Source organism: Pan troglodytes, chromosome 14, assembly GCF_028858775.2.
Source record: "Pan troglodytes isolate AG18354 chromosome 14, NHGRI_mPanTro3-v2.0_pri, whole genome shotgun sequence".
NCBI lineage: Eukaryota > Metazoa > Chordata > Mammalia > Primates > Hominidae > Pan > Pan troglodytes.
In genome coordinates this window covers 19,132,702-19,160,271 of record NC_072412.2, presented here as the reverse complement: position 1 = coordinate 19,160,271, position 27,570 = coordinate 19,132,702, and positions in this window count along the sequence as shown.

Sequence of the window (27,570 nt, the reverse complement as noted above, 5' to 3'; positions counted from 1 at the left end):
CTTCTCATCCTTTGGGATCCCAATGCCTCCAACCAACCCCGTATCATTTTTCCAGTTTATTGTAAATATTCCTTTCCTCTGAGTTCCTGTGGCTTTATTATTGAGTAATAAAAAGTGTTTGCAACTATAGTCTTAACAAAGATTGCCCTTCACTCTTCCTTACCAGTTCACATTGCAATAAGGGTCCCATCATGTTTCTCTTTTTAAATCAAATGTATTTATTTTAATTGGCAAAAAATTGAATATATTTAGTGTATACAACATGATGTTTTGAAATATATATACATTGTGCAGTGACTAAATAATATAGGCACAACCTCACATACTTATTATTTTTTGTGGTAGAAACACTTAAAATCTACTCTCGGCTATTTTCAAGAATACAATATACTGTTATTGATTTTAAACACCATGTTGCACAATATGGTGTACAGTCTCTTGAACTTCCTCCTATGTAGCTAAAACTTCTATCTTTTGACCCATATCCTCTAAATTCCACCAAACTCTCATGCCACCACCCCAGCCCCTGGTAATCACCATTCTATGCTCTGCTTCTATGAGTTCAACTTGTTTAAGATTCCATATGTGAGATTATGTGGTATTTGTCTTTCTGTGCCTGGCTTATTTCATTTAACATAATGTCCTTCAGGTTCATCCATGTTGTCACAAACAACAGGATTTTCTTCTTTTTAAGGCTGAATAATATTCCCTTGTGTATATATGCCACATTTTCTTTATCCATTCATCTGTTGATGGACGCTTACATATACTCCATATCCTGGCTATTGTGAATAATACTGCAATGAACATGAGAGTGTAGGCACCACCTGAAGGAACTGATTTCATTTCCTTTGGGTATATACTCACTAGCGGGATTACTGGATCACATGGTAGTCAATTTTTTTATTTTTTGAGAAACCATCATACTGTTTTCCATCATCGCTGTATTAATTTACATTCCTAGCAACAGTGTGCAAGGGTTCCCTTTCTTCCACATCATTAACAGCATGTGTATTCTTTTGTCTGTCTTATTTTATTTTATTTTGAGATAGAGTCTAGCTCTGTCACCCACGCTGGTGTGCAGTGGCCCCATCTCAGCTCACTGCAACACCCACCTCCCAGGTTCAAGCGATCCTCCTGCCTCAATCTCTTGAGTAGCTGGAATTACATGCGCACACCACGACCCCCGGTAAATTTTTTTTTTTTTTTTTTTTTTTTTTAGTAGAGATGGGGTTTCACCGTGTTGGCCAGGCTGGTCTCGAGCTCCTGACTTCAACTAATCCACCTGCCTCAGCCTCCCAAAGCGCTGGGATTACAGGAGTAAGCCACCGCGTCTGGCCCGTTTGCCTATTTTTAAATCAGGTTGCTTTCTTCCTATTGAGTTATTTGAGTTCCTATTGTGGATAGTAACCTCTTATCAGACATATGGTTTGTAAATATAGTCTCTCATTTCATAGGTTGTCTCTTCACTCTGTTGATTGTTTCCTTTACTATACAGAAGCTTTTTAATGTATCTCATTTGTCTGCTTTTGCTGTTGGTACCTGTGCTTTCTTGTTATTCATTTATCTCCCAGGCATCATAGCCCACCAAGTTCCATCTAAGCTTTAGAGCGTGGGTGTCCAATCTTTTGGCTTCCCTGGCCCACACTGGAAGAATTATTGTCTTGGGCCACACATAAAATACACTAACGATAGCTGACGAGCCAAAATAAATAAATTAAAAAATCACACACAAAAAAATCTTACGTTTTAAGAAAGTTTACAAAATTTGTGTTGGACCACATGCATTCAAAGCCATCCTGGGCTACATGCCACCTCCTGGCCACTGGTTGGACAAGCTTGCTTTAGAGGTACTCACTGCAAAACAGAAGCAAATTTTAAAGGGAAAGATTAGATTATTTCCAAGATCCTTCCCATCAATAAATTCTATGATTTTATAAAATAATAAGCTGAAAGGACTCCTTATATTGTCAACCGTTATTTAGTGAATTTCTGTACTGAGTAGTGTTAAAACCAAAACTTTAGACAAATTAAATTTAACAGTTTAATTGAGCAAAGAATGATTTGCTAATTGGGCAGGACCCGGAACCAGAAGAGGTTCAGAACGACTTTGCAGCTGCTACGTGGTCAGAGAGGATTATGGGTAGAAAAAGTAAAGTTAAAGAAAACAGAAATGAGGCCCAGAAACATCCTGATTGGTTAGAGCTTAGCGTTTGCCTTATTTGAACATGGTTTGAAGAGCTGGCCGCCTGTGACTGGCCAAAACTCCGTGACTAGTACAAAAAATAGGTTACATTCTGTTTACATATCCAGTTGGGTTGCAGTTCACCCTGTAAGGGGAAACTTTTAGGCCAAACTTAAAATATGTAAGCAGGTGGTTTTAGGCTAAACTTAATTTACCGGTAGCTATTCACTAAAATATTAAAATCTAAAATTAAGCAGGTCTGAAAGTTTTGAATCATTACATCTTATGTTTTTCATACTTTTTCCTACTTCCAAAGGTAATAAATACACAATGATTTTAATTTTTTTTAATTTTTAAAAATTATTTATTTATTTATTTCAGCCTCCTAAGTAGCTGGGACCACAGGCACGTGCCACCATACCCAGCTGAATTTTGTTATTGTTTATTTTGTAGAGAAGGGGTCTCACTATGTTAACAGTCCAGGCTGGTCTCCAACTCCCGGGTTTAAGTAATCCTCCCACCGAAATCTCCCAAAGTGTTGGAATTACGGGTGTGAGCTGCCACGTCTTTCTTTCTTTTTCTTCCTTTCTTTGTCTTCTTTCTTTCCTTCCTTTCTTCCTTCTTTTTTTTCTCTCTCGCTCCTTCCTTCCCTTCCTTTTCTTTTCTTTTTTTTTTTTTTTTGACAAAGTCTCGCTCTGTCACCCAGGCTTGAGTGCAGTGGCGTGATCTCGACTCGCTGCAATCTCGTTCTCCCAGGTTCAAGCGAGTCTTCTGCCTCAGCCTCCCGAGTAGCTGGGACTACAGGCACCCGCCACCACGCCCAGCTAATTTTTGCACTTTTAGTAGAAACGGCGTTTCACCATATTGGCCAGGCTGGTCTCGAACTCCTGATCTCATGATCTGCCCGTCTTGGCCTCCCAAAGTGCTGGGATTACAGGAGTGAGCCACCTCGCCCAGCCTATGTTTTCTTTCTTTCAACAGGGTCTTACTCTGTTGCCTAGGCTGGAGTCAGTAGAATGATCATGGCTCACTGCAGCCTCCACCTCCTGGGCTGAAGCGATTCTCAGCTTCCCAACTGCTAGGACTACAGGTACCTGTCACCACATCCAGCTAATTTTTGTTTTCTGTTTTTGTTTTTTGTTTTTGAGACAGAGTCTCGCTCTGTAGCCCAAGCTGAAGTGCAGTGGCGTGATCTCGGCTCACAGCAACCTCCACCTCCCAGGTCCCGGTTCAAGCAATGCTACTGCCTCAGCCTCCGGAATAGCTAGGATTACAGGCATGCCCCACCATGCCCAGCTAATTTTTGTATGTAGCAGAGATGGGGTTTCACCATGTTGACCAGGCTGGTCTCGAACTCCTGACCTCAGGTGATTCATTCGCCTCGGCCTCCCAAAGTGCTGGGATTATAGGCGTGAGCCACAGTGCCCAGCCTTAATTTTTGTGGTTTTTTTTTTTGTGAAGATAAGGTTTTGCCATGTTGCCCAGGCTGGTCTTGAACTCAGCTCAAGCAATCCTCCTGCCTCGGCCTCCCAAAGAGCTGGGATTATGAACTGGCGCTGCCCTCAGTGATTTAAAAAACAAAACAAAACAAAACAAAAACACATACACACAAACCACAACTTGGAATACCTGAAAAGTACAAAGGGGGAGAAAATGACCAATAACCCTTGCATGTAAGGATAATTGTTAACATTCTTAATTGACTTTATTTTTTAAAACAGTTTTAGGTTCACAGAAAATTTGAGCAGAAAATACAGAGAGTTCCCACACACCCCATTCCACACCTGCATAGCCTTCCCCACTAGCAACTCCCCCACCAGAGTGGTACGTTTTGTTACAACTTACGAACCTATATGAACACATTATTATTATTCAAAGTCCGTAGTTTAATATATTAGAGTTTACCCTTGGTTTTACATCTTGGTGTTGTTCATCCCTTCCTATCTCTCTCCCTGCCCTATAACCTGTAGTAACCATTGATCTTTCTGCTGTCTCCATGATTTTGCCATTACCAGAATGTCTTACAGTTAGCCTCATACAGTATTCAGACTTTTCAGATCAGCTTATTTCCCTTAGCAATATGCCTTTAAGTTTCCTCCGTGTCTTTTCATGGCTTGGTAGTTCATTTCTTTTTAAGCGTTGAATAATATTGTGTTGCCTGGATGTACCACAGTTCATTTATCCATTTACCTACTGACGGATATCTTGGTTGCATTCAAGTTTTGACAATTATGAATAATGCTTCTATAAATACCCATGTGCAAGGGTTTTGTGTGGACATAACTTTTCAACTCGTTTGGGCAAATGCCAAGGAGAGCGGTAAACTGGATCATATGGTAGGAGTATGTTTAGTTTTGTAAGAAACTGTCAACTGTCTTCTCGAGTGGAATTTTACATTCCCACCAGTAATGGATGAGAGTTCCTGTCGTTCCACATCTTTGTTAGCATTTGGTATTGTCAGTATTTGGGATTTTCACCTTCTGATAGGTATATAGTGGTATCTCATTTTTGTTTTCTTTATAAACATGTTGATGTAACAATTTTTTTTTTTTTTTTTTACTTACAGGATGTTTTAAAAACATTTCTGTCATCCCACAAGAATTATGTCTTGCTAATTTTTTTTATTACATGGCATAGAGTGAAGAAGAGATGCTGTAAAGAACTGGTGATATCTAGAAAAACGAAATTGTCATTGAGAATAGAGCGGTCATCTTCATTTTGCTGTTGTAGGATAGGTAAACGGATTTTTAAAAGAGATACATAGCGGCCGGGCGCAGTGGCTCACACCTGTAATCCCAGCACTCTGGGAAGCCGAGGCCGATGGATCACCTGAAGTTAGGAATTCGAGACAATTCGAGACAATTCGAGACTAGCCTAGCCTAGCCTAGCCTAGCCGACATGGTGAAACCCCGTCTCTACTAAAAATACAAAAATTAGCTGGGCGTGGTGGCGTGTTCCTGTAATCCCAGCTACCCGGGAGGCTGAGGCAGGAGAATCGCTCGAACCCAGGAGGCGGAAGTTGCAGTGAGCCAAGATCATGCATTGCACTCCAGCCTGGGCAACAAGAGCAAGACTCTGTCTCAAGGAAAAAAAAAAAAAAAGACGAAGAAGAAGAAGCGATACACACCCTGTGGAGTAATACGTGGCTACATAAAGAATTGTACTCTGGCTTCCTTCTATTCCTAAAACATTGGGCTGGGCGTGGTGGCTCACGCCTGTAATCCCAGCACTTTGGGAGGCTGAGGCTGGCAGATCATGAGGTCAGAAGATCGAGACCATCCTGGCTAACACGGTGAAACCCCGTCTTTACTAAAAATACACAAAGTTAGCCGGGCGTGGTGGCGGGCACCTGTAATCCCAGCTACTCGGGAGGCTGAGGCAGGAGAATAGCGTGGAGGCAGGAGAATGGCGTGAACCCAGGAGGCGGAGCTTGCAGTGAGCCGAGATCGCGCCACTGCACTCCAGCCTGGGCGACAGAGCGAGACTCTGTCTCAAAATAAATAAATAAATAAATAAATAAATAAAAATAAAAATAAAATAAAAAATTGATAACAAATCAAAGCTAAGGATCCAACCATGGAAAAGTGACATTCTTGAGAGAGGCAGCACACTGATAACAGGTAGGGAGATGAAGATATTAGACACACTTTTTAATTACTTGATGGGATATAAAATGCTTTTAAGACACCACATCTATAATTGTTTAATTGTAAGAAACTAACTTTGGATCTAATAATCATTCTTTAAATGTACACTTTGTGGTGGTAACAAAAATTAGTCATTATTATAAACATACTATGGAACTTTTACTAAGATCTTTGTTGTTCATTCATTCCACAAATGTTAACTGGGAGTCTAAGTTAGGCCAGACAGTAGGGTAAGTGCTAGGGACACAACAGTGAATCACACAGATGTAGTTCCTACCCTCATGGGATGTATACTCTCAACTAGACCAGACAGCCAATAAACAGAAAGTAAACAAAATGAATAAAGTAAGTGCGATCGAGAGCTAGATGGAGTCAGAGTTCTGCTATACAGAATAACGATGAGGACCATCGCTAATGATTATAGAACACTTTTCTGAAGAAGTAACATTTAAACCACTGTTTATCTTTAGAAGAACCAGAGAAGTAATGCTCTGAACAGCAGGAAAATCAAGAATTAAACTTCTCCTAAGAAATGGAAGACAATCAGTTGGGTGGGGAAGAGTCATGGGAAAGGAGAGTCAAGAGCAGGCGGGGTGGCCCCTGGAAGGCCTTGGAGGCCACACTAAGGAGACAGGATGTTACTGTAGTGCATGGAAAAGCCATAAATAGAGGATTTCAGTGGGAAAATGACACAATGTAATGTTAAACCTTAAGCATATAACCCTGGCCACTTTGTGGGGAATTGTCGTAGGGTAGCAAGGGTAGAATTTTAGAAGCTGTTGAGTTGTCTGAGCAAGAATTGACTCAGACAATAGCCTCAAATAGGGTGGTGGCAATGCAGGTAAAAGAAGTCAGTTGATGATAGTTAATGATGGGAAGATGTGGGGTACAGAGAGGCATTTCTAAAATTTGGGAACTAATTTAAAATTCAGACGCAAAAAACTTCTCTTTTTTTTTTTTTTCCTGAGACGGAGTTTCTCTCTTGTTGCCCAGGCTGGAGTGCAATGGCACGATCTTGGCTCACCACAACCTCTGCCTCCCAAGTTCAAGCAATTCTCCTGCCTCAGCCTCCCAAGTGGCTGAGATTACAGGTATGCGTAACCATGCACGGCTAATTTTTTTGTATTTTTTTTTAGTAGAGACAGGGTTTCTCCATGTTGGTCAGGCTGGTGAAAAAACTTTTCTAATTATTAAATAATATTAAACTCTTAGCAAATCTGATAAATTTTGTACAAACAAAAGATGAGAAGCTTCACAAAAGGTAGAAGCTAATCTTCAAGAATGATAGCTAAAAGGAGTTATACTAAGTAGACCAATAAATTAATACTACTTTGAATTGACTGAATTTTTGAAAGAAATTAGTCTAAAATTACAGTGGTTCACACCTGTAATCCCAGCACTTTGGGAGGCTGAGGCAGGTGGATCACTTGAGGCCAGGAGTTCAAGACCAGCCAGGGCAACATGGTGAAACCCTGTCTCTACTAAAAATACGAAAATTAGCCAGGAGTATTAATGCACACCTGTAGTTCCAGCTACTTGGGAGGCTAAGGCACGATAATTGCTTGAACCCGGGAGGCAGAGGTTGTAGTGAGCCGAGATCATGACACTGCAGTCCAGCCTGGGTGACAGAGTGAGATTCTGTCCCCCTGCCCAAACCCCCAAAAATGAAATTAGTCTAAAATGTATAACATTACTGAGTATTCTACTTATTATTGCTTTTTACTTCTTTTTCAACAAACTTGGAAAAATAGTTGAATATAAATAAATAACGATTGATTTGTAACCAACTTCAAATTTAGTTCTGTTTTTTAATTATATCACTATAATACTATGGTAGTTCTTTATAATAGTCTCAGAGGTGTTGGGTTTTGGTTTTGTTTTTCTTTTTTTCATTTTGACCTTGTTTTGTGTTTTTAATTTGTTTTCTTCAAAATAAAAAATAGGGGCCGGGCGCAGTGGTTCACACCTGTAATCCCAGCACTTTGGGAGGCTGAGGTGGGAGGATCACCTGAGGTCAGGAGTTTGAGACCAGCCTGGCCAATATAGCAAAACCCCATCTCTACTAAAAGTACAAAAATTAGCCAGGTGTGGTGGTGGGTGCCTGTAATCCCAGCTACTTGGGAGGCTGAGGCAGGGAGAATTGCTTGATTCTGGGAGGCGGAGGTTGAAGTGAGCTGAGATCGCGCCACTGCCCTCCAGCCTGGGCAACAGAGTGAGACTCCATCTCTAAATAAATAAATAGGACATGGAAGGAGAGGTGATTGAAGAAGAAATTCACAGTGAGAAGTAAGACTCCCCCTACCTGCTCAAGTAGCCTCCAGCCTTCCTATCTGCCTCTCCAGAGACAACCACTGTTACCAGTTCCTTCTAACATTTTCCAGAAACATCTCTCATGTAAAAGTATGTATTCTTTTTCTACAACTTTTTTTTTAATTCAACATTGTATCTTAAAGCTGAGTTCACATCAACATGCATAGATACAGCCCATTCTTTTTCAGGACTGTATAATATTCAATTGAACTATAATTTATTTAAACTGTATTACTCATTAACAGAGTCAGATTACAGTGACCCTCAGTCGTTTCATTATCCTGTCCTTAATATCTAATTCTCATAATAAGAGGTTATTTTCACATTAACTGCTACTTTTAAAAATTGAAGTCCCCAAAAATACCTTTTTAGAATTATTTTATCCTGAGCAAGGGGTAATGTTTTGATTGCTAAGTAACTGTCTCTGTGGCAATTGTTCTTGTTTCTTTCCTAATATTGTTTTAAATACCTACAGAGTCCTTCTAGATATGCACAGCAAAAGAGAAGTAGCTAAAAGAGGTCTGTGTCTACCAAGGCTGCCTACTAGGCCCCCATTGCCTAAAGAATCAATTCTAGAGTTCTTTCTACAGCCCTGCATATTTTACAACGACTCCCACCAATGCAGCCCCATCTCCCTTCTCATTCCCCTCAAACAGCCTGCACACTAGACACATTGGATAATTTACTCTACCCCAACAATTCTGCATGCTTTTAACAGACTGCCTTTGTGCGATTTCCTCAAACTAGTAAAAACCTGACTTCCACTCAGTCTGGTGAACTACTTCATCTTTAAGGCAGAAAATTTCACACTTGGGCACATATACCAACTGCGTACTGGGCAAGAGCAGTTTTAGAATAATCCATTTCCAGATCCTGAAATTCAGTTGTACACGTACCTAAAATAGATCTGCCCCATTCCCATCCACCCTTCTCCCACTGAAAAACAAAAAGCAGGTATCTCACCCCAGAATTGCATTAAGGCGAGGTGCCTCCTGGTGAAAAAGACTTCAAAATGCCCAGCGAGAGGACAATTTGAAGCACTGGTATAAATTTGAATGTAAATAAATGACTCTCATGACTGGATGACAGATTATTTTTGAACATCAGGTGGTTTTCAATTCTTTATTTTCAAGAAAATTGAATGAAGAGCTAATTGGGATGTCGGCTAATCTTATAAAACACACATGCCTGGTGTTGTGAGTTTAATTGTGTCCCACCCCCAAAAATACATGTTGAAGTCCTTATTTCCCAGTACTTTGGAATGTGATCTTATTTGGAAATGGAGTCTTTATAGAGATAATCAAATTAAAATGTTGTCATTAGGAAGAGCCCTAATCCAATATGACTGATCTCTTTATGAAAAGGAGAAATTTGGACACAGAGGCAAGACACATACAGAGGGAAGAAAACCTGAGAAACTTGGGGAGAAGACGGCCATATGACTGTAATGTTGCATCTACAAGCCAAGGAACTCTAAGGATTGCCAGCAAAAAACGAAAGCTGGAAGAGCAGGAAGCCGTTCACCTCTAGAGCTGTCGGACGGTATGGCCCAGCTAACACCTTGATTTCAGACTTCTAGCCTCCAGAGCAGTAAAATAATAAATCTGTGCTGTTTTAAGCCACCCAGTTTGCAGTATAATGTGATGGCAGCCCTACGAACCTAATTTCTATATAGCTTTTAGCATGTAATTCCCCAAGAATTAAAAATAATTGAGATGGCATTACACAAAACTTAGATTTTTGTCTATTTATTTGTTAACCAGTTTTCTCATCACGTACATCCATAAAACTGAAAAGGGGGGTAATAAAACCTGTCCCATTTCAGCAAAAAAAAAAATTTCATTAAAAAATTATGAGCTATTTCAAAAATTACTTTTTATTGATTGATTTTTTTTGAGACAAGATCTCTCCCTGTAGCTCAGGCTGGGATGCGGTGGCAGGATTACGGCCCACTGCAGCTTCAACCTCCCAGGCTCAGGAAATCCTCCCACCTCAGCCTCCCAAGTAGCTGGGACTACAGGCATGTGCCACCATGCCTGGCTAATTTTCTTTTTTTTTTTTTTTTGTAGAGATGGTATCTCCCTATGTTGCCCAGGCTGATCTCAAACTCCTGTACTCAAGCAATCCTCCCACATCAGTAAAAATATGTTATTGACTTGGCACTTACCATCATTCCTTTAAAAAGTACACAGATGATAAATTCTTTAGTATAGGACATTTTATGTGGTTCCTTTTTCTCATTCACATTTGTATTTCCATTCCACTTCCCCCATAGAATTGTATCCTAGTATAATATATATTTATTATTAAAAATTTTAGTGATCATCCTACTATATTACTCTGCAGTAAAATTATGTAATAAATTAAAATTCAAAATTTGTAACTTTCTAGACCATAAAGCTAAGTGTTGAAAATTTCTTACACATGAAGCTATTATTTATATTAAATATTTGATTGAATTAACATAATGCATTATATACTGGGTTTGGTAATTATGAAAAGTAGAATTATATAGAAATATATCACTTGATGATATAGAAAGTAATTTTTGGCCAGGTGCAGGGGCTAATGCCTGTAATCCAGCACTTTGGGAGGCTAAAGCAGCAGGATCGCTTGAGCTCAGGAGATTGAGACCAGCCTGGGCAACTGGCAAGATCCCATCTCTACAAAAAATAAATAAATTAGCCAGGTGTGGTGGCACACACCTGGAGTCCCAACCACTCAGAAGGCTGAGGTGGGAGGACCGGCTTAGCCCAGGTCAAGGCTGTAGTGAGCACTTATGGTGCCACCACATGGCAGCTTGATTGACAGAGTGAGATCCTGTCCCCACCCCCACGCTCAGCCCTCTGCCAAAAAAAAAAAAAAACAAAAAAAAAAAGCAGAAAGCCATTTGCCCGGAGTTGTTTCTGTACCAGAACCCTTATACAAGTAAATCAAAACATAACTTAGAGGCATTCCTTGCATCTGATTAATTTTGAATTGAGCTTTAACCAATCACAGAAAGCCAACTAACCAATTGGTTATAAAATTAGGGACCTCAAACTATACCCAAATAAGGAAAACACCTAGCTGTAGTCAATCAAGTAATGTCTTTACTGTGCTTCCATCTTCAGCCTGTAAAAGCTCCCTGCTCACACTATTAGGATAGAGATCTCTGAACCTCTTCCAGTTTTGGGTGTTGCCCAATTAATGAATCCTTTAATGCTCAAATAAACTCTGTTAACTTTATTTTGCCTGAAGTTTTTCTTTTCTTTCTTGCTTTCTTTTTTGTTGTGTTTTTTTGTTTGTTTGTTTTGTTTTCCGCTCTGTCACCCAGGCTGGAGTGCAGCAGCACAATCTCCACTCATTGCAACCTCTGCCTCCTGGGTTGAAGCGATTCTCTACTTCACCCTCCCAAGTAGCTGGGACCACAGGCACAAACCACAACACCCAGCTAATTTTTGTATTTTTTATAGAGACAGGGTTTCACCATGTTAACCAGGCTGGTCTTGAACTCCTGGCCTCAAGTGATCCACCTGCCTCAGTCTCCTAAAGTGCTGGATTACAGGAGTGAGCCACCACACCCTGCCAAGTTTTTGTCTTAACTACTACAGCATGTAAAATATTGTAATATAGGCTTAAATAATACAAGTTTAGTTGTTTATAGCTCTATCTCTCTAGTCTCTTGGAGGGCAGGAATAATGTGTTATTTACCTTTGCATTCCCATGCCTGGCATAACTATAGGTGTACAGCATATATTTACTAATTTATTTCTGTTACGTAGTTTACAAAATTTTTCTTATGTACCTCCTGTCCTAGAGTTTACAGTAGGAATAGGTTATAGCATTTCCTTAGAAAAATATACATTTTCATCCCGTAGTGCACTGAGAAAATGTCTGGTTCTACCTAGAGAAATTGAATTGTAGTCAAGGAAATGGCTGAACGCCATTTGAAATACAGTCTAGTGGGTTTAGTTTGATCTCTCCTACAGAAACCCTGGGAAAGGAAATGAAAGATTTTAGAGAGTTGTTTGAGACTAGTTTACTTAAGAAACAAACTTTTTCATTGTTGTTGTTTTCAGGAAAAATCCTGAAGGCTAATATAGCAATCTCTGAAAGTAGAGAACGGAAAAGAAGTTGTGTGGCAGTTACCAATTTGTAGTGTAGTAAATATCACGTAATCAAGATATTTGGGGAAAATGTAGTGATTTTGTTTAAATAGACTCTGAATTAACTGTAAACTATGGGAAAGAGTTTGCATTGAGTGCTTCCAAATTCCAAACAGATTAAGAACCCTTTTGTCCTCCATCCCTGGGTGGAAGAAAAGAACTGCTTAATGTATTCCCTAGCCCCATATTCTGGCTCACCATTAAGGAAGAACTCTATTTCATTTCTTTATTCTACCACTTTCTTTTCATGCTTCCTTTTCTTTCTTTCTTTTAAAATTAGGTATTAGACATCAATGGGAGCCTTTCTCATAACTTTTCCAATTTCAGGCTATTAATGAAATATCATTCTATATTTGATTCTATACTTAGATATGTTTTCATAAACACCTACATTTTAAAAACACAAAATTGAATAGTATTGTGTTATTCTCACATTTTGATTTCTGAGTTAACAATATGTTATCAACATTGTTCCAGATCGGTACAACTAGAACCGCCTAATTCCTTTTCACTGTTGTGCAGTAGTCCACAGAGTGATATATCATGCTGCCTTGAGTCCTTTATTTGCAAGATAGATATAAACAATAGTACCTACCACATAGGACTGTAATGAGAATAAAATGTGTTAAAATGTGTAAAGTGCTTACTATAGTTCTGGTACATTGGAAGCACTATATAAGAGCTTGGGGAAATAATATATCCTCATTTCATTCTTTTTCATGGCTAATAGTAAATGTTCCACAATAGATATATTTCCTAACTTGTAATTATTTGTATATGTATTGATGTTTAAAGTATTTTCAATTTTTTGCTGTCACAAATTGAGCTACATAAGTATCCTAAAACAAAAATTAAAGTGTGTTACACTTATTAAATAGCCAAAAATGGAAAAGTTGTTAGCAACCAATGCAGATGAAATACAAAATAGGTTACTTTCATTTATTGACAGTTGAAGTATAAATTAGTAGAATTATCTATTAAAATATAAAAGTAAATCATATACTATGGCCTATTATTCAACATTAGAACTCCAATATACAGAAACATATATATAACATAATATTATACTTTTTTTTAAATTTAGATAAGTATTAGATTTTATGAACTGTCAAAATACAAAATTACGGCTCGGTGCGGTGGCTCACTCCTGTAATCCCAGCACTTTGGGAGGCCAAGGTGGGTGGATCACTTGAGGTCAGGAGTTCAAGACCAGCCTGGGCAACATGGTGAAACCCTGTCTCTACTAAAAATACAAAAATTAGCTGGGCGTGGTGGCAGGCACCTGTAATCCCAGTTACTCGGGAGCCTGAGGCACGAGAATCACTTGAACCCAGGAGGCGGAGGTTGCAGTGAGCCGAGACCACGCCATTGCACTCCACCCTGGGTGACAGAGCGAGACTCCATCTCAAAAAAAAAAAAAAAAAAAAAAAATTACAACAAAGTTAGTTATACATCTAATTGGCTTTTTTGAGATCTAATTGGCTTTTATTCATGATTCATGAATTGAGGCAGTTTCCTTTGTACAAAAAAGAATGAGAGTTCCCACTGGGCAATGGCAAAACAGTGGGATTTGTAAGGTAGGAACAAGGAAACAAAAACAATATGAAAAAATTGATTGATTAACATCAGGTTACTCCAGGTTATCTTTTTGTAAGGATTAAAGCAAAGGGAACTCCCGTATTAAGCTGACTCAGGCTGGAATCTCCTGTTTTCAGAAAAAAAAAAAAAAGGTCTGTTTTGGGATCTCTCTGCTTCCCTAACATTTCAGTTTCTTCATGTGGCATTTAGTGTGAGTGACTGTTTTGCTTGGTCTAGTCTATCATCAGAGCCTAGTACAGGAGCTCAATCCAAAATAATGGCCCCCTCCATAATTTTATTTAACACTACTAAGTTAAAAAATTACAAGAAAACTTTTCAAAGTGAATCCAAATACTTATTTACTTATTTATTTATTGAAATGGAGTCTTGCTCTGTCGCCCAGGCTGGAGTGCAGTGGTGCAATCTCGGCTCACTGCAACGTTGGCCTCCCAGGTTCAAGTGATTCTCCTGCCTCACCCTCCTGCGTTAGGTGCACACCATCACGCCCGGCTAATTTTTTTGTATTTTTAGTAGAGACAGGGTTTCACCATGTTGGCCAGGCTGGTTTCAAACTTCTGACCTCAGGTGATCCACCCACCTCAGCCTCCCAAAGTGCTGGGATTATAGGTGTGAGCCAACACACCTGGCCATCTTTATTTCAGGGATCTAGAACTAGAAATACCGTTTGACCCAGCCATCCCATTACTGGGTATATACCCAAAGGATTATAAATCATGCTGCTATAAAGACACATGCACACATATGTGTATTGCAGCACTATTCACAATGGCAAAGACTTGGAACCAACCCAAATGTCCAACAACGATAGACTGGATTAAGAAAATGTGGCACATATACACCATGGAATACTATGCAGCCATAAAAAATGATGAGTTCATGTCCTTTGTAGGGTCATGGATGAAACTGGAAACCATCATTCTCAGCAAACTATCGCAAGGACAAAAAACCAAACACCACATGTTCTCACTCATAGGTGGAAATTGAACAATGAGAACACATGGACACAGGAAGGGGAACATCACACACCAGGGACTGTTGTGAGGTGGGGGGGCAGGGGGAGGGATAGCACTAGGAGATATACCTAATGCTAAATGACGAGTTAATGGGTGCAGCACACCAACATGGCACATGTATACATATGTAACAAACCTACACGTTGTGCACATGTACCCTAAAACATAAAGTATAATAATAATAAAATATAAAAAAAGAAATAATTTAAAAATAAATATTCCATATTTCTAAAAAAAAAAATAAAGCAGAATACAGGAGAATCACTTGAACTCAGGAGGTGGAGGTTGCAGTGAGCTGAGATCACACCACTGCACTCCGGCTTGAGCGACATAATGAGACTGAGACTCTGTCTCAAAAAAAAAAAAAAAAAAGAGGAATACTAGGCCGGTAGGCCAGGCGCAGTGGCTCATGCCTGTAATCCCAATACTTTGGGAGGCTGAGGCGGGCGGATCACGAGGTCAGGAGTTCAAGACCAGCCTGACCAACATGGTGAAACCCCTTCTCTACTAAAAAAAATACAAAAATTAGCTGGGCATGGTGGTGCTGGCGTGCTCCTGTAATCCCAGCTGCTACTTGGCTTGAGCCAAGGAGGCGGAGGTTGTAGTGGGCCAAGATAGTGCCATTGCACTCCAGCCTGGGCGACAAGAACAAAACTATCTATCTTAAGAAAAAAAAAAAAGTAGAATACTAACAGGTCATTTAATGTCATATATTTTAAAAAAATTTTTTAGGAGGTTGATTTTTTAAATTTAATTATATTTAATATTACTGAAGCTGCGTACTAATTTAAAATATAGCAACTTATTAAAACACTTGAAAAATCATTTAAATTAGAAAATCTTAACAATGTTAATAACATTCTCCAAATGAAAATCAAACTCTAAGTCAGTTCACTTGTAATCTAGTATAGTGTGAGAACTAAAATCCAGAATTAGTCTATTTTCTAATAGGACATTCATCAACTCATTTGGTATATTTTAGTAAATCTATGAAATTGTAGAAATTAGTAGTTAATAGGAAAGAAACTGAAGGAAAACCTCTCCTAATTGGCTACTAATTGATTTTTTTAAGTGTTGTTCTCTTGTATATATTTATTTATTTATTTATTTTTGAGACATAGTTTCACTCTTTGCCCAGGCTGGAGTGCAGTGGTGTGATCTCAGCTCACTGCAACCTCCGCCTCCTGGGTTCAAGTGATTCTCCTGCCTCAGCCTCTCGAGTAGCTGGGATTACAGGCGCCTGCCACCAGGCCCGGCTAATTTTTGTATTTTTAGTAGAGACAGGGTTTCGCCATGTTGTCCAGGCTGGTCTCAAACTCCTGACCTCAAGTAATCTGCCTGCCTCAGTCTCCTATAGTGCTGGGATTACGGGCAAGAGCCACCATGCCCGGCCTGTTCTCTTCTTTTGAAAAAATTACGTACCTCTTCCTAATCTCTAAAAACAAGCTTCCTCATCTTTAAAAATATGTTTACAAATAATGCCATCCATGGCTAAGTGAGCAGACAGGAGTAAAATAGTTTATGTAGCAAAGCCTCAAAATGCAGTCTCTAAGGGCCATGCTATGAGATTATTTTATGGGAAAAATCACCATATAACACAGACCTTTAATTCTGGAAAAGTCTGAAATGAACCCTCTTCATGACAAAGTCTACTCTTTAGAAAATAGTATTATAGAAGAGGTTCACATATTATACCATTTACATGCTGAACTTTGAAAATTAATTAAAAGGCCTAGGAGAGACTAAGATTTTCAAAACCTTTATTGTTGCTAGTTAGATATTCCGTGATTCCAGCTAACAAGTGCAAGTCATGGTTAGAATTTTAAAGACTGTTTTGAAACGCTCTTATGATTACTAGCATAACGTTTTCTGATTACTAGCATAGAAGCTGAAAAGGCTTACAGAGAGGTTAAAACTCTTGCAGTTCACACAGCTCATTGGTTTTTGCTTATCCACTCTAACAGAGTCATTATTTATTTCCAGAAAAAGAAACCCTAGAACAGATAATTGAGACTTGTGGCTTATTTGATAACCCTTCCCAGGATATTACTCTGTATCCTATAAGGGGAAAAGGCAGGAGAACTGCTTGAACCTAGGAGGCGGAGGTTGCAATGAGTTGAGATCTCGCCACTGCACCCCACCCTGGGTGAGAGTGGAATCCTGTCTCAAAAGAAAAAAAAAAGGAAAATGCAAATTAATCCACACTGAGATTCTACCTCAGACCCATTAGGATGGCTACTATCCAAAAAACAAACAAACAAACAAAAAAGACATGTGATAGCAAGTATGTGGAAAAATTGGAACGCTTTGCACTATTGGTGTGATTGTAAAATGGTGCAACTACTTGGAAACTAGCATGGTGTTTCCTCAACAAATTAAAAATGAAACACCAGCTGTGCGTGGTGGCTCACGCCTGTAATCCCAACACTTTGGGAGGCTGAGGCAGGCGGATCACTTGAGGTCAGGAGTTCAAGACCAGCCTGGCCAATATGGTGAGACCCCTGTCTCTATTAAAAATACAAAAAAATCATCAGGGTGTGGTGGCATGCACCAGTAGTCCCAGCCACTCAGGAGGCTGGGGCAGGAGAATCTCTTGAACCTGGAGGCAGGTATTGCAGTGAGCCAAAATAGCACCACTGCACTCCAGCCTGGGCTACAGAGTGGAACTCTGTCTCAAAAATAAATAAATAAATAAAACGATATCAGACATACAAGTTTCAAAATGTTACCAAACATAAAATCACATTGAAAATGCTCTTTGGACCGGGCATGGTGGCTTGCACCTGTAATCCCAGCACTTTGGGAGGCCGAGGTGAGCAGATCACTTGAGATCAGGAGTTCGAGACCAGCCTGGCCAACATGGTGAAATCTCGTCTCTACTAAAAATACAAAAATTAGCCAGGCGTGGTGTTAAGCCCCTGTAATCCCAGCTATTCAGGAGACTGAGGCAGGAGAATCGCTTGAACCTGGGAGGCGGAGATGGCAGTGAGCCAAGATGGTGCCACTGGACTCCAGCGTGGGCAACAGAGAGAGACTCCGTCTCAAAAAAAAAGAAAGAAAGAAAGAAAAAAGAAAATGCTCTTTGAAGGAGTATTCAAATAAAGAGAGAGAGAAATCTTGTAAGAATTCTAATAAGAGTCATTTGACATCTTAGTAAACATTATTGGGTAAAAGAAGAGCTAGCACCAAAAGAAGGAAAAAGAGAAAATATATCCATAAAACTCCAAACTAAAATTATAGATAATGATAAAAATTTTAAAGGGATGGAGCTAAGTCTAGAGACAAACAGACATGCTAACAAGCTTGTATTATTATGAGGAATATAGATATCAAATTGACGAATTTAAGAAATTGAAAATTATTTAAAGCCAGGTTTGGTGGCTCACGCTTGCAATCCTAGCACTTTGGGAGGCCGAGGTGGGCAAATCACAAGGTCAGGAGTTCAAGACCAGCCTGACCAATATGGGTAACCCCGTCTCTACTAAAAATACAAAAATTAGCCAGGCATGGTGGTGGATGCCTGTAGTCCCAGCTACTCAGGAGGCTGAGGCAGGAGAATTGCTTGAACCCGGGAGACAGAGGTTGCAGTGAGCTGAGATCACACCACTGCACTCCAGCCTGGGCAAGAGATCGAGACTACATCTCAAAAAAAAATTATTTAAAACAAAATACGAGTATGAATTCTAAAGACAACTACCATAAAAAATAAGTAAAATGTATGACATTTAAATCCTTCTAATACAAGTCCTATAGAAAGCGGGAAAAGTGGGGTACGGAAGAAAATTCAATAAATATAAAAAAATAAAATGCGGTGATAGAGAAAAAAGTCCTAATACGAAAGTAATTACAATAATTGTAAATGGGTTAAATGCACTGATAAAGATTTTCAGTATAGTGGATACTGTGATTGCTGACCAGAACAGAAGCACTGACTCTCCCAGATGCTAGGAATTTGGAGACCAAAAGTTCTCCAGAAACTTACTCTGTCTGAAGAGAGTCAGTTTCTTCAATGTCACAACTCCTTATTCCTTCCATAATGTGTGGCCCACATCTAACAACTGTCATTGACGGACAATAAAGGCCCAGTGCCCTCATCCCAATTAAGGACGACTCTGAAGGGCCAGGACAGCTCCAGAATTCTACATAGAATCATCTGAGGTCTCTGTTTATTGCTTGGCGATGCAATATTTCCTTCTGATCACTCTTGCTTCCTTTGCATCTTAACAGGTGTTGATCCCCAAAATACTAATTAATAAATTTTCTGCATGCCAATCTCTATCTCAGGCAACAATTGAGCAAATATGAACAAAAATCAGTCAGGCTAGAAATCTTATCTGATTAAAAAACTTAAACTAAAATAAAAAATTATAAGAGGTGTAAGGATGTGATATAATAATAGAATAATAAACACAAGACATACAGTTAATATACAGATATTTGTATCTAATAATATAGACTTGAAATAAGTTACAACAACAACAACACTGATAGTACTATAAGGAGAAATAACCAAAAAAATCATATTTAAAAATTTCTGGACCTTATTCCCAGAAGCTGATACATCAAAGAAAACAGGCTGGGCACTTTGGTTCTCACCTGTAATCCCAGCACTTTGGAGGCCAATGTGGGAGGATCACTTGAGCCCAGGAGTTCAAGACCAGCATGGGCAACATAGTGAGACCCCACCTCTAAAATAAATAAAAAATAAATTAGCTGACAGTGGTGGTGCATGCCTGTAGTCTCAATTATTTGGGAATCTGAGGCAGGAGGATCACTTGAGCCCAGGTGTTCAAGGCTGCAGTGAACTATGATTGCACCACTGCACTCCAGTCTGGGTGACAGAATGAGACCTGTCTCTAAAAATAAAAATTTAAATTTAAAAAGAGAAAAGAAGCTGAGTGTCTTAGTCAGCTCAGACCGCCATGAAAAACAAACAAACAAAACATAAAAACAAACAAACAAAAACACCATGACTGGGTGGTTTAAACAACAAAAATATTTTCTTACAGTTCCAGAGGATATAAAGTCAAGATACGGTGCCAGCATGGTTTTAGTTTCTGGTGAGAACTCTTTTCCTGACTTGTAGACAGCCACCTTCTTGCTGGATCTTCACATGTTCACATGGGAGGGACTAAGAGTGAGCAAGCTCTCTGGTGTCTATTCTTTTTTTTTTTGGAGATGAATTCTCGCTCTGTCACCCAGGCTGGAGTGCAATGCTATGATCTTGACTCACTGCAACCTCCACCTCCCAGGCTGAAGCAATTCTGCCTCAGCCTCCCGAGTAGCTGGGATTACAGGCGCGCACCACCACCACCTGGCTAATTTTTGTATTTTTAGTAGAGACAAGGTTTAACCATATTGACCAGGCTGGTCTTGAACTCCTGACCTCAAATGTTCCACCTGCCACAGCCTCCCAAAGTGCTGGGATTACAGGCATGAGCCACCATGCCCGGCCTCTGGTGTCTATTCTTATAAGTGCACTAATCGGATCATGGGCTTCTCACCCTCCTGACTTCCTCTAAACCTCATTACCTCCCAAAAGCCCCATGGCCAAATACCATCACACTGGGGCTAGGGCTTTAACATAGAATTTTGGGGGAAACACAATTCAGTTCATAGCACTAAGATATCAGAGAGATGAGTTATACAAATATAAGCTTAAACTGTTGAATATATTTAGAAAGAGAATTTTTCTAGCATATGGGACATTTCCAAAAAATAGACTGAGTTATTAAACCATTAAGGAATTCTTAACAGAGTCTAAATAATCAACACGTTATCACTTGCAATATCTGGCCCTAAGGTAATGAGAACAAAAATTAACAATAAAGGATAACTTTTAAGTACTACCTTTTTGGAAATTAAATATTAAGTCCTTGAGTTAAAAAGGAAATAAGGAACTGGGTGTAGTGGCTTACGACTGTAATCCCAGGACTTTGGGAGTCCGAGGCCGGAGGATCACTTGAGCCCAGGAGTTGGGAGCAGCCTGGGCAACATAGTGAGACTTTCTCTACAAAAAAATGTTTTAAAAATTAGCCAGGTATTTTGGCGTGCGCCTCTAGTCCCAACTACTTTGTAGGCTGAGGTGGGAGCATCACTTGAGCCTGGGAAGTCAAGGCTGCAGTGAGCCATGATTGCACGACTGCACTCCAGCCTGGGCAACAGAGAAAGACCTTGTCTCTAAAGAAAACAAAAAAGAAAACTTTGGTGCATATTGCTAAGTGAAAGAAGCCAATCTGAAAAAGAAATATACTGTATGATTCCAACTATATGACAGTCTGGAAAGGAGCAAAACTATGAAGACAGTAAAAGGATCGTGGTTGCCAGGGGTTGGGAGAGGGAGGGATGGATAGGTGAAACACGGAGAATTTTTAGGACGGTGAAATCCAAAATCAATAATTAAGCTATTATTATTTAGAAAGTTCAACAAGGTTGTTAGATGCAAGATAAACTCTCAAAAACCAATAATATCTCTCTATATGAACAATAGTTAGCTAGAAAGAAGGGATGAGTTGTATGTTCAACTGAAGATGATGGGGGGAAAAATACTGAATAAACGCCATAGAAAATGGAAGGAAAAAATAAGAGCCCAAATCAATAAAATAGAAAGCACACATTAGAGGATATTAACAAACTAAAATGTGCTTGTTTAAATTATTATTATTATTATTATTTTTTTTTTTTTTGAGACAGAGTCTCGCTCTTTCACCCAGGCCGGAGTGCAGTGGTGCGATCTCGGCTCACTGCAAGCTCCGCCTCCCGGGTTCACGCCCTTCTCCTGCCTCAGCCCCCCAAGTAACTAGGACTACAGGTGCCCGCCACCGCGCCTGGCTAATTTTTTGTATTTTTAGTAGAGATGGGGTTTCACCATATTAGCCAGGATGGTCTCGATCTCCTGACCTCTTGATCTGCCCGCCTCGGCCTCCTAAAGTGCTGGGATTACAGGCATGAGCCACTGCGCCTGGCCTTAAATTATTAATAAAAGGGTCCAGGTGAGGTGGCTCACACCTGTAATCCCAGCACTTTGGAAAACCGAGGCAGGCAGATCACCTGAGGTCAGGAGTTCGAGACCAGCCTGGCCAATATGGAAAACCCCATCTCTACTAAAAATACATAAATTAGCAGGGCCTGGTGGCGGTCGTCTGTAATCCCAGCTATTCTCAGGAAGCTGAGGCAGGAGAATCTCTTGAACCTGGGAGGCAGAGGCTGCAGTGAGCCAAGATCGCGCCACTGCACTCCAGCCTGGGCCACAGAGTGAGACTCCATCTCAAAACAAATAAATAGATAAATAAGAGGGACAAACATTTACAAATTAATAATATTAGAAACAGAACAGGGCACAACCACAAGTACTTCAGAAATTGTAAAGATAATTTTAAAAATAATAGGTTTAAAATTATTTATTTACTTATTTTTTGAGATGGAGGATGGAGTCTTGCTCTGTGGCCCAGGCTGGAGTGCAGTGGCGTGATCTCGGCTCACTGAAACCTTCGCCTCCTGGGTTCAAGCGATTCTAATGCCTCAGCCTCCTGAGTAGCCGGGATTACAGGTGTTCACCACCACGCCCGGCTAATTCTTGTATTTTTAGTAGAAATGGGGTTTCACCATGTTGGCCAGGCTGGCCTTGAACTCCTGACCTCAGGTGATCCTCCTGCCTCAGCCTCCCAAAGTGCTGGTATTACAGGCGTGAGCCACCGTGCCTGACAAATAAAATACTGTTTATTTATTTTGTAGAGATGAGGTCTTGCCATGTTGCCCAGGTTGGTCTCAAACTCTTGGGCTCAGGCAATCCTCCTGCCTAGCCTCCCAAAGTGCTATGATTACAGGCATGAACTACCATCCCAGACTTTAAAAGCTTTATGCCAGTATATTATTAAAACAACACATAGATTATAAAACTAATTTGAGGCCAGGAAGACTGAGTAGATCTATAACTATTCAAGAAATTGAAATACATAAAATATTCCCATAGAAAATATTACAGGTTCATACGGTTTACAAGTAAATTAACCTAATCTTAAACACAGTCTTCCAGAGGATAGGAGAGAAATAAATATGCTCCAAACCATCATTCTATGAGGCAAGTAACCACTGATAGTAAAATTAGAAAATAGAAGTCTGAGATGGAAAATTAAAAGACCAAAGTCACCCATGAGCATGATAAATCCAAACACTTTTAAAAAGACATTGTACCATGCCAAATTTTGGTTTGTGCAGAAATCCTAGAATGGCTCAAGACTGGAAAAATCTCTAAATATTAATCACCACATTAAGGATAAAAGGAGAAGGCTGGGCGCGGTGGCTCACGCCTGTAATCCCGGCACTTTGGGAGGCCGAGGCGGGCAGATCAAGAGGTCAGGAGATCGAGACCATCCTGGCTAACTTGGTGAAACCCCATCTCTACTAAAAATACAAAAAATTAGCCTGGCGTGGCGGCAGGCGCCTGTAGTCCCAGCTACTCGGGAGGCTGAGGCAGGAGAATGGCGTGAACCCAGGAGGCGCAGTTTGCAGTGAGCCGAGATTGCACCACTGCACTCCAACCTGGGCGACAGAGTGAGCCTCCATCTCAAAAAAAAAAAAAAAAAAAAGAAGAAAAGGAGAAAAAAATACATAATGTCATCTGAACAATAAAAATAAAAGACATTAAAAATTGGAAAGAAAGAAACAAAGCTATCATTATTTACAGATATATGATTATCTACCTAGAATACCTAGAAGAATCTAAAGGCACATTAGTATAAATAACAAAAATATTTCACAAAGTGACTGACTATAACATCAGTATAAAACATCAGTCGCATTTTTATATACTAGCAATAGTTGGGTATAATTTTTAAAGACATTTACAGTCTCAACCAAAGCTATAAATTGCCCAGATTAAATGTAACAAAAGGCTAGGCCTGCTGGCTCACACCTGTAATCCCACCACTTTGGGAGGCCGAGGTGGGTGGAACGCCTGAGGTCAGGAGTTCGACACCAACCTGGCCAACATGGTGAAACCCTGTCTCTACTAAGACGGGTTTTTGTTTTTTTTTTTTTTGAGACAGAGTCTCACTCTGTCACCCAGGCTGGAGTGCAGTGGCTTCATCATAGCTCACTGCAACCTCTGCCTCCCGGGTTCAAGCCATTGTCCTGCCTCAGCCTCCCAAGTAGCTAGGACTACAGGCATGTGCCACCATGCCCAGCTAATTTTTATATTTTTAGTAGAGACAAGGTTTTGCCACGTTGGCCAGGCTGGTCTCAAACTTGAGACCCCAGGTGATCCACCCATCTCAACCTCCCAAAGTGCCAGGATTACAGGCATAAGCCCCCGCACCCAGCCTGGTATGGTTGTTTAAACAAGACACAAAGAATGATAACGATAGAAAAAGATTGATAACATCAACTCTATTCGTTTCTTTTTTTTAATTGCACTTAGCGAAAAGACTCAATAAAAAAACACAAATCACAATCTGATGGAAGATATTTTTGACACACTTACCTGACACAGGAATGCATTTTAAATATTCCTACAAATCAATTAAAAAAAGGCAGGTCAGGTGCATTAGCTCACGCCTATAATCCCAGCACTTTGGGAGACTGAGGGAGGCTCGCTTGAGCCAAGAGTTGGAGGACAGTGGGCAAGATGGTGGACCTCGCCTCTACAAAGAAATAAAAGGGAAATTAGCTGGGCATGGTAGTGAGTGCCTGTAGTCCCAGCTACACGAGAGGCTGAGGTGGGAGGATGGCTTGAGCCTGGAAAGTCGAGGCTGCAGCGAGCTGTGATCTTGCCACTGCACTCCAGCCTGGCCAACAAAGCAAGACCCTGTCTCTAAAACATGAATAAATAAATAAATAAGAAAAAGGCACACACCCCAACTGACAAAGGGGCAAAAATATGAACAGAGTTCATGGAGATGGCCAATAAATATAATAAATATATTTAAAAGATGCTCAATTTTATTACTAGTCAGGAAAATGTGAATTCAGACTATAGTGAAATATTATGTTAATCCCATTAGGATGAGAAATTTAAGTTATTCAACAATATAAAATGTTAGGAGAAGATTTGGAGCAGACAGACTGTCTATACATGGCTCCCTGAAGTATAAATGAGTCCAACCACATCGGAAATTATTTGGCATTCTCTCAAAGCTAAGTGTTCACATATCTATAGCCAAGCAATCTCATTCCTAATACAAACTTGAGAAACACATGCATTTATGAACACAAGGAAAGACTACAAGAATATTCAAGGCAGCCACATCCTTAACAGCAAATAACTGGAAATGACCCAACATCCATCAACAAAAGAGCTGATAAATAATTGTGGTATATTCACACAACAGACTGGAAAATGAACACAGCAGGGATCACGGAAGCATTATATTTAGTGAAAATAGGAAGTCTCAGAAGACCACATAGAGTATCATAACTTTTTTAGAATTCAATAGCTAATAAAAGTAAGCAATCAACTACGTGTGTGTGTTGTCTCTGTGATTAAAGTATATTTGTTAAGATTTCAAGATAATGGCTACCTCTAGTGGGCAAATTGGGATATGGGACAAGGAAAGTAAATACAGGTAAATGCATGTTATCGGCAATGGTCTAGATCTTGATTTGAGAGGGTGGATCACAAGGATTTGTTATGTTACAATTTTTTTAATAACAAATGCAAGTTATCAAGAAAAAGAGAGAAACAATAAATACATGAAAAAGATATAACTACAAATATACTAGAAGTCTTAGGAAAGGGAATATCACTTTTGCCAATGGATTTGAAATTTTAAACAGGAACTGTCTAGAGAATAGAAGTTATCAAAACTAATTCAAGAAGAAATAGAAAATTTTAGTAGTTTAATAAAGAAATAGAATAAGTAGTCCTGGCTGGGAGTGGTGGCTCACTCCTGTAATCCAAGCACTTTGGGAGACTGAAGCAGGCAAATTGCTTGAGCTCAGGAGTTTGAGACCAGACTGGCCAATATGGTGAAACCCTGTCTCTACAAAAAATACAAAAATTAGCCAGGCGTAGTGATGTGTGCCTGTGGTCCCAGATATTTGGGAGGCTGAGATGGGAGGATCACTTGAGCACAGGAGGCAGAGATTGCAGTGAGCAGGGATTGTGCCACTGAACTCCAGCCTGTGTGAAAGAGTAGGACCCTGTCTTGAAAACTAAAAATAAAAATAGAGACTGGGTGCGGTGGCTCACGCCTGTAATCCCAGCACTTTGGGAGGCCGAGGTGGGCGGATCACTTGAGGACAGGAGTTCAAGACCAGCCTGGCCGACATGGAGAAACCTCTTCTCTACTAAAAATGCAAAAATTAGTTGGGCTTGGGGGCCCATGCCCGTAATCCCAGCTACTCAGGAGGCTAAGGCAGGAGAATCACTTGAACCCTGAAGGTGGGGGCTGCAGTGAGCCGAGATGGCACCACTGAACTCCAGCCTGGGCGACAGAATGAGACTCTTACTAAAAAAAAAAAAAAAAAAAAGAATAAGTAGTCCTAACTCCACCTACTCACCCCCCCAAAAATCAATACATCCTTTATTGTTTGAAGCGAATTGGAGAAGCCCTTTTAAAAAATGATAACCCTTGGCCAGGCGCAGTGACTCATGCCTGTAATCACAGCACTTTGGGGGGCCGAGGTGGGTGGAACACCTGAGGTCAGGAGTTCGAGACCAGCCTGGCCAACATGGTGAAACCCCATCTCTACTAAAAATAAAAAAATTAGCCAGGCTTGGTGACGGGCACCTGTAATCCCAGCTACTCGGGAGCCTGAGAGGGGAGAATTGCTTGAACCCAGGAGGCCGAGGTTGTGGTGAGCCAAGATTGTTCCACTACACTCTAGCCTGGGCGACAGAGCAAGACTCCGTCTCAAAAAAAAAAAGATAATCTTCATCTTCTACAAATTTGTGCAGAAAATAGACGAGAATAAAATCCCCAACCCCTGTTATGAGAGTATTATAACTTTTTTTTTTTTTTTGAGATGGAGTCTCGCTCTGTCGCCTGGGTTGGAGTGCAGAGGCACAATCTCGGCTCACTGCAACCTCTGCCTCCCGGGTTCAAGCAATTTTCCTGCCTCAGCCTCCCGAGTAACTGGGAATACAGGTGTGTGCTACATGCCCAGCTAATTTTTGTATTTTAGTGTAGATGGGGTTTCACCACATTGGCCAGGCTGGTCTGGAACTCCTGACCTCAAGTGATCCACCCGCCTCATCCTCCTAAAGTGCTGGGATTACAGGCATGAGCCACCGCACCTGGCCAGTATTACACCTTTGATACAAAAATGGGACGAGAAGAATATGAAAAACAAAAAGTACTTCAAATACAGCAACATATTTTAAAAATACACAAACATATCATAACTACTTGAGATTACCTCAGAAATTAAAACATGTTTAATATTTAAAATCTATTACTATAATTAAATACATAATACATTTAAGGGAAAAAAGCATATTAAAATCTATAATCTCAATAAATGTGGAAGAAGCACTTGATAACATTTAAGACCTACCCCAGATAAAGAAAAGATTAGCAGCTAAGCTATAAAAGAAGTCCTTTAACCAAATAAAGGGAATTTACTAAAAAGCTATAGCAAATAGCACTGTTGGTGGGAATATAAAACAGCACAGCCACTATAGAAAACAGTATGAAAGTTTCAATAAATTGCCGGGCACGGTGGCTCAT